Here is a 7,684-nt window from a genome sequence, read left to right on the forward strand (position 1 = left end):
CCCCCAGATCCGCCCTCAACACCTAGCCCAGCATCACCCACATTTCTATTCACCCTCGGCACCGCCCCAGCACTCGCCACGCCCCCTCCACCTATTCATTCCGCGCTCCACACCGCCCACCTCTGCCTTAGCTAAGCTACTCTACAGCCCAGACCCCAGATGCTGTCCAGTGCCTCCCGTCCTTCCTCCCTGTTCCACAGGCCTGGCCAGCCTGTCTGGGGTCGCTTGCCTGCTGCTCTTCCCCAGTCAGAAGCAGGCTCATAGGAATGGTGGGGACTCTGGGCCTGCAGGCCTGGGTGCCTGTTGACCCAGCACTTGGATCCAGAATGTCCTCCTCTGGAGTGTTCACTAGGGGAGTGGACAACCACAGCAGTGTCATCTTAGTGTTCACACTAACAGGGCAAATGATGCAGAATCCCTCTAACAGAAGATGGGATGGAAGGAAGCATTTTCCCACACTGAAGAAGGAAAAGGCCTGGCAGCACACTAAAAAGGATAAAGGAGAAGTCTAAGAAATTAAGCTGGCTACAAAACTGGGAAGGAGGCCATTATCCTTGTGGAGAGGCACCTGAAAGCTATGGCTCAAGATGACCTCCCAGTACTCTGGGGCGAGGAGAATTAGGGAACCTCACTTGGTGGACAACTAAGCCAGAAAGAGGAGCTGGGACATCACAACCCCAAAAGAAAGCCTAGCGGTTGAAACAGCTGCTCAAATGTCTCAGAATAGGTTGGCTCAGCTGGTGTTATGGGGGAACTAACCCATCTGAAACGCACTGAAGATTGGCCTGAGCAGAGGAATAAGGGAGGTTTGTGGGCAGTTCTGTTGGACAAACCAGCTCCCACGATGGCCCAGCGAACCAGGGATCCTCAGAGAAATTATATTCAAACATCTGTAAGAAGCTTAAAATAGATCAAATAGAACCTATTTCCCAAAGCACTTTCCAGCTAACAAGATGAAAGGGAATTAAGAACATTCCTGCTCTCTTCATACAGCTCTCTTACAAGGGGGCTATAGCCTTCCAATTCCATTTATTCTTTTTTTCTTTATTGATTAAGGTATTACATATGTGTCCTTATCCCCATTGCCCACCCCCCACACACACTCATCCCCTCAACCCCTGGTGTCTGTGTCCATTGGTTAGGCTCATATGCATGCATACAAGTCCTTTGGTTGATCTCTTCTAATTCCATTTAATTCAGTAAGTTTGATTAATGCCTGCTATGGATCAGGTATTCTTCAGGGGTGGGCAAGCTTTTTGACTCGAGGGCCACAATGGGTTCCTAAACTGGACCGGAGGGCTGGAACAAAAGCATGGATGGAGTGTTTGTGTGAACTAATATAAATTCAAAGTAAACATCATTACATAAAAGGATACGGTCTTTTTTTTTTTTAGTTTTATTCATTTCAAACAGGCCGGATCCGGCCCGCGGGCCGTAGTTTGCCCATGGCTGTAGGGTCTTGAATACATCAAAGAAGAAGACAAAAATCTATACCCTCCCCAATAGAAAGGGGAATAGGGCCTTCTTGTAGCTTAAGGAGACCACAGAGAACAAGTCCCCCAGGACTAGTGTACCCCCTGAGAACCCTTCACCAGCTTTACTGGCCAAGTGAGGAAGAGACTGGATGAGGAGACAAAGGTAGACCCATGGTGAAGGTGGAAGAGTTATTTGTTCTGGAAGAGTTTGAATTCCGTTACCATGGGAAGTAACCAACAGTACTAGACAGGCAGCCCTCAAGTGCCATGGAAAAGCAGTGCTGGGAGCACAGCTTTGGTATGTCAGACAGGCACAGACAGTGGGAGCAGCAAGAAATAGCCTCCACTCAAAAGGAGTAGCAGCCTAACCAGTGTTGCTCAGTGGTTAAGCTTCAACCTATAAATCAGGAGGTCACAGTTTGATTCCTGGTCAGAGCATATGCCCGGGTCATTCATAAAAACCCCACAGAGATTCATCAGTCTGTTCTATGTTTCCATGCCTGTGCATTGAGCATCTGCCCCTTGGTGGTCAGTGCATATCATAGCTACTGGTTGAACAGTCAAACGGTCACTTAGGCTTTTATATAGTGGGATAATTTGCATACCATAAAATTCACCTATTATAAATGTACATTTGAAAGATTTGGATAAATTTTCTGAGTTATACAATATCATGACAGTCCAGTTTTAGAACATTTCCATCATCCTACAAAAGCAAATGGTGGTTGGGCTCTCTGGCAAAATTTATGCCAACACCAACATGCACTACCCCATCCCAAAGTAATTCCAGGCAAGGCCAATATAAAAACCAACTGGGCTATCTGGCCACTTGTCCATCCCATCCCATCCCACACGTTCAATGTTCCTCCTTCTTCCTTCCTTTCCTCGTGCCTCTAATTGGTGACTGATGAATCTCTGTGGGAAGGGGGAGGTCAGGAAGATATTAACCAAAGATCTTATAGCATACTAGAGACCTGGTGCACGGATTCGTGCATCAGTGGGGTCCCTCGGCCTGGCCTGTGGGGATCAGACCAAAACCTGCAGTCCGACATCCCCTGAGGGGTCCTGGATTGTGAGAGGGTGCAGGTCAGGCCGAGGGACCCTACTGGTGCACAGATTCGTGCACCAGGCAGCTAGTCTATATCTTATCTAATAATAGAGAAACATGGTAATTAACCATAACTTCGCTACCCTTCCCATTGGCTAATCAGCGAGATATGCTGAGGGACCCCCTTACCCCCCGAGTGCACAAATTTTTGTGCACCGGGCCTCTAGTATATATATAAAAGCCTAAGCGACCGTTAAGCCCTGAGACTGGATGGGAGCTATAATGTACACTGACCACTAGGGGGCAGACACACAATGAAGGATCTGCCCTCTGGTGGTTAGTGCACTCCCACAGCCAACCTCCAGTGGTCCCTCCCCGCCACCCCACATCAGTGCCCCGATTGGTCCTGATTGGCCCAATCTCAGGCCAGGCCGAGGGACCCCACCTGTGCACGAATTCATGCACTGAGCCTCTAGTATCTCAATAAAGCTGTTAAAAAAAACCCTGCATTTCCTCTCTTTTAGTGGTAAATTCCTGAATAGCATAATCGCATTTTATCTGAAATTGAATTATGCTTATTTAAAATAGAGCAATTCAAAAAACCATTTGCAATGTCTTACTTAATGACCAAAATTTGAAATAACACACCTCAATTTTTTAAAAAATGTATCAAGAATTTAACATCCTCAAAGCTAAAAGCCGGTAAGCTGAGTGAATTTTAACTGTGCTACTGCCACAAGGTGGCACTATCCTAGCTGTAACATCTGTAGCATGTGCTGTAACACCAATGTTCTGTGAATCAGAACCCCAAGTGATTAGAGAGACAAGTGCCATCCTTCTCTTTCTTCCTCCCTCCTTTCTTTCTGCTTTCTCTTTCTTTCTACAGTCACCATCATTATAGCCTCTAACAATATTATCCATTTTGCTTTATTTGATGGTGCCCAGACTAGTTCTGATAATGTGCCCCCAATTAGAAATGAAGGTGAAAAACACCATGAAAACAACCAGACACCAAACATACCACTGTGTTCTTTTTAAAAATATATATATATATTTTTTTATTTTTTTACAGAGAGGAAGGGAGAGGGATAGAGAGTTAGAAACATCAATGAGAGAGAAACATGGATCAGCTGCCTCCCGCACACACCCTACTGGGGATGTGCCCACAACCAAGGTACATGACCTTGACCGGAATTGAACCTGGGACCCTTGAGTCCACAGGCTGATGTTCTATCCACTGAGCCAAACCGGTTAGGGTGATACCACCGTGTTCTTAATATAGAAGAGTGCTTGATGCAAAATATTAGACAATTAAAAACATCAAGAAAGCAAACTATGCCACAGCAGTTGTAGACTTAATTGTCCTGGGCTGATGCTGGCTGAGGTCTGGGAAGTCTCCCTCCCAGGCAGTCCTCAGCTCACCTGACAGCCAACAAAACTACAGCCATCCCATTCTCCCCTCCCAGAAGTCCAAACCTTCATAAACAGGAGTCAAATGAACCCCAACCCTCCATTTTTCGGTTTCTTTCTTTGGGGGGAGGGTGTTGTTGTTTTGCAGCAAAGCAGGCAAGAATTTATTGGCTGCAGCAAAAGTACACTCAGGACAGTGAAACAGGAAGGGCTTAGCATAGAATCAACAGGGGAACCTAGGCTGGGCTGCTTTGGCTCAAGGGAGGTCAGAGAAAAGGGGGCCTTGGAGATAGATTCAGGGGGTTAGCCAGGGACAAAATACTACTGCCTATTGTTCCCTTGGTTGCAAGTCTCTGTGGGTCCCTTACAGTTTAGGAGATGCATGCCTGTGGGGAAGTAGAGGAGGAAGAGAATGGCATGGGTGTTCTCCCCAGATGGAGAGCATGCCTGTTTGTGTTGATGGTACCCACCTCACACTTGAGGCTCTGACTGAAAATATGGGGTTATCTGGCTCTCAGCACCCCTACTTGAACCTCCCCCAACTCCCCACTACCCTCAGACCCAGAGCAGTGCCCCTCCCAAGGACTGCCCTAGCTTCCTCCTCTCTCAGCTTCTAGTTGGCCCCACAGCCCCCCTACCCTCACACCAAATGGGCCTACTAGAAGTGCTCTTACCTAGCTACCCCTGCTCAGACTTCAGTCACAAGCCCAGACCCTCCAAACACTGCACGTTCAAGGCTCACCTTACCTCATATGGTCCCTGGTCATAAAGCCCCTCCCCTATTTCCCAGGTCCTCAAATTTGCCAGTGTGGGGGTTCAGAATGAGCCACCCTAAGATGTGACTCAGTGGTATATAATTACTTTGATTTAAAAACAATTTTAGCATCAGGCTCATAAGAAACTTCTGCCCCTCGAATCAGGGGCCTTGCCCATAATAAAAAATTATCAGAAATAAATTTTTTAAAATATATTTTTATTGATTTCAGAGAGGAAGGGAGAGGGAGAGATAGAAACATCAATGATGACAGAGAATCATCAATAGGCTGCCTCCTGCATGCCCCACACTGGGGATCGAGCCCACTGACCTGGAATTGAACCGCGACCTCCTGGCTCATAGGGCAACGTCAACCACTGAGCAACACTGGCTGGGCAATAACTTTTTTTAAGTTTTAGAGAACTGCAGCTTTCTTTTTTTAAAATATGTTTTTATTGATTTTTAGAGAGGAAGGGAGAGAAAGAAATATCAATGATGAGAATCATCAATAGGCTGCCTCCTGTGCAACCCCCACTGGGGACTGAGCCCACACTCCTAACGGGAATCAAACCAGTGCTCTCGGTTCATGGGTCGACGCTCAACCACTAAGCCACACTGGTTGGACAGACGTAATGTCTTTTGACCTGTCTAGAAGTCAGGGTAAACTTCAGTTTACTAAATGTCTGTTTTTAGCCCTAACTGGTTTGGCCCTAGCTAGTGGATTGAGTGTCAGCCTGGCAAACAGAAGGGTCCAGGGTTCTATTCTGGTCAAAGGCATGTACATCATCCCTGGCCGTAGTCAGGACATGTGCAGGAGGCAACCAATCAATGTGTCTCTCACTGTCTCTCCCCCTCCCTTTCATTCTCTCTAAAAGCCAATGGAAAAATATCCTCGGGTGAGGATTAACAAAAAAATAAACAGTTAGGTGTCTGTCTTTGTTATCATTCTGCAATGACTCATTGAAGTCCCCAAGGTACCTTACTTCACCCCTAGCTCAGGATGTCTTATATACATCCATGTTCCCTTTCTATCTCTGAACCTCTCCTGCATGCGAGGTTTCTCTATCATGTTTGCAAGGTTCCCATACACATGTATGTATTATATTTGGTCATTTTCTTTTGCTGTCTCACGTCTATTTAATTAGTAGACCAGCCAGAAGAACCTTGAGAGCAGAGAAGTTTCTTCTTCCCCCACACCAGTTTTCACAGGATCCTACAGGGCCCAGACAGAGGCCTGGGAGCAGATCTGCCTGTCCCACTCATCTTAGTGAGGTGGGAACCCAGGCTCAGGGACTCGCAGAAAAGTACCCTGTGTAGGAAGTCTGTAGTACGGGGTCAACCCTACAGAAGATATTACCTCTATGGGGGTTTTTTCGTTTGTTTGGGGTGGAAGTGTGTGTTGCGGGCGGGGGGGTGGGTGGGGGGAGTTAAAGCAGGAAGGAAGCAGATGTAAAGATGCCTGAAGGGCCAGGATGCCACTTGTAGTTTCCCAGTGGACCTGTGTCATTAGCCAAGCAGTACGTGCTGGAAGTGAGAGAACACCTGGTGACTCCAGGGGGGATCCTGCTGCATTAATGTGAGCAGGGGCTTTGGGAGGAAGCAGTAAGATGGGACAGTTGTAAAGGATGGAGTTGGGGTAAGGCATTCGATGAGTCAGCAAAACCAGCCCCTTGGTTCTCCATTAGTAGGCCATCCCTCTCACAGCAGCCCATGGTGCGGAGGAAAGTTGGTTGGGTGTTGTCCCAGGCACTGAGAGTTTGCCAGTTCGATTCCCAGTCAGGACACCTGCCTAGTTTGCAGGCTAGATCCCTGCTGGGGGTGTGCAGGAGACAGCCAATTGATGTTCCACTTACATCGATGTTTCTCTGTCCCGCTCCCTTCTTCTTTCTCTAAAAATCAATAATAAAAAATCTTTTTTAAAAAATGTTTTTAATCTCGTTTATAAATTACCCAAAGTGGGGGCATGTGAAGTGAAGTCAGGGGGCAGAGTGCAGCGGATAGGGTGCAAGGGAGGGAAGGCAGTAGGAAGTCTAGGTGAGGCTGACAGGACAAATCTTAAAACAAAACAGAAGGAAGATTGATGTTTTAGATTCAGAAGACCAATGGGGAGAGGGGAGGGGAGGGAAGTCCATGGAAATGTGTATATAGAAAGCTGCCATTTAGGAAACTCAGGCAGAACCAACGGTAATGGAAACCATGAAACCGGTTTGGTAAACAAAGAATCCTGACAGAGCATGAGCTGGGCCACCAGTGGCCACACCCACCAGTGGTCACACTCACCAGTGGTCACACCCACCAGTGGTCACATCCATCAGTGGTCACACCCACCAGTGGTCACACCCACCAGCGGTCACACCCACCAGTGGTCACACCCACCAGCGGTCACATCCACCAGTGGTCACATCCAAGCCAACTCAGGTTTCCCTGCTGTCCCTGGCCTGTGGTGCGGGCCCTGCAGAGATTTCATTTCTGGGGTCTCTGGCAAACAAGTAGCCAGGACCTGTAAGACAGGAAGAAGCCTGGGGTGGATCCCATCTCTGCCAGGAAAAGCAGCAGGATATCAGGCCAGGTACTTCTGTAGTCAGGGAAGGAAGTTTAGCTCTTATTCCAAGTCAAATCTAAGAACCCCGTGAGGGCCAGACTCTTGTTCACTGCTTATTCCCAGAGCAGCGCCGAGAAGGGGCTCGGCACCTAGGTGCTGAAAGCACTGCTGAGGCCTGAACTGGCTCCGGGCACCAGGAATCCTGTGAACCCAGAGTCCACCACGATAATGGGTTTGCTCCTGGCCGCTCACAAAAGGCCTCGGCCGAAGGGGTGAGATGAAGAGAGCATGGCATGACTGCTCATGGCAGCCAGGTGGCATGCATCCACCGGCCAAGCCTCGTTCTGAGACAAACTGACATCATGGGCTCAGACCAACCTCCATGCAAAGTCCAGGCCTGCCCTGACTAGTTGTATGCACTTGGGCAAGTCATTTCTCCACTCGGGGCCTCCATT

This window comes from Myotis myotis, unplaced genomic scaffold (assembly GCF_014108235.1).
Source record: "Myotis myotis isolate mMyoMyo1 unplaced genomic scaffold, mMyoMyo1.p scaffold_m19_p_9, whole genome shotgun sequence".
NCBI classification, from domain to species: Eukaryota; Metazoa; Chordata; class Mammalia; order Chiroptera; family Vespertilionidae; genus Myotis; species Myotis myotis.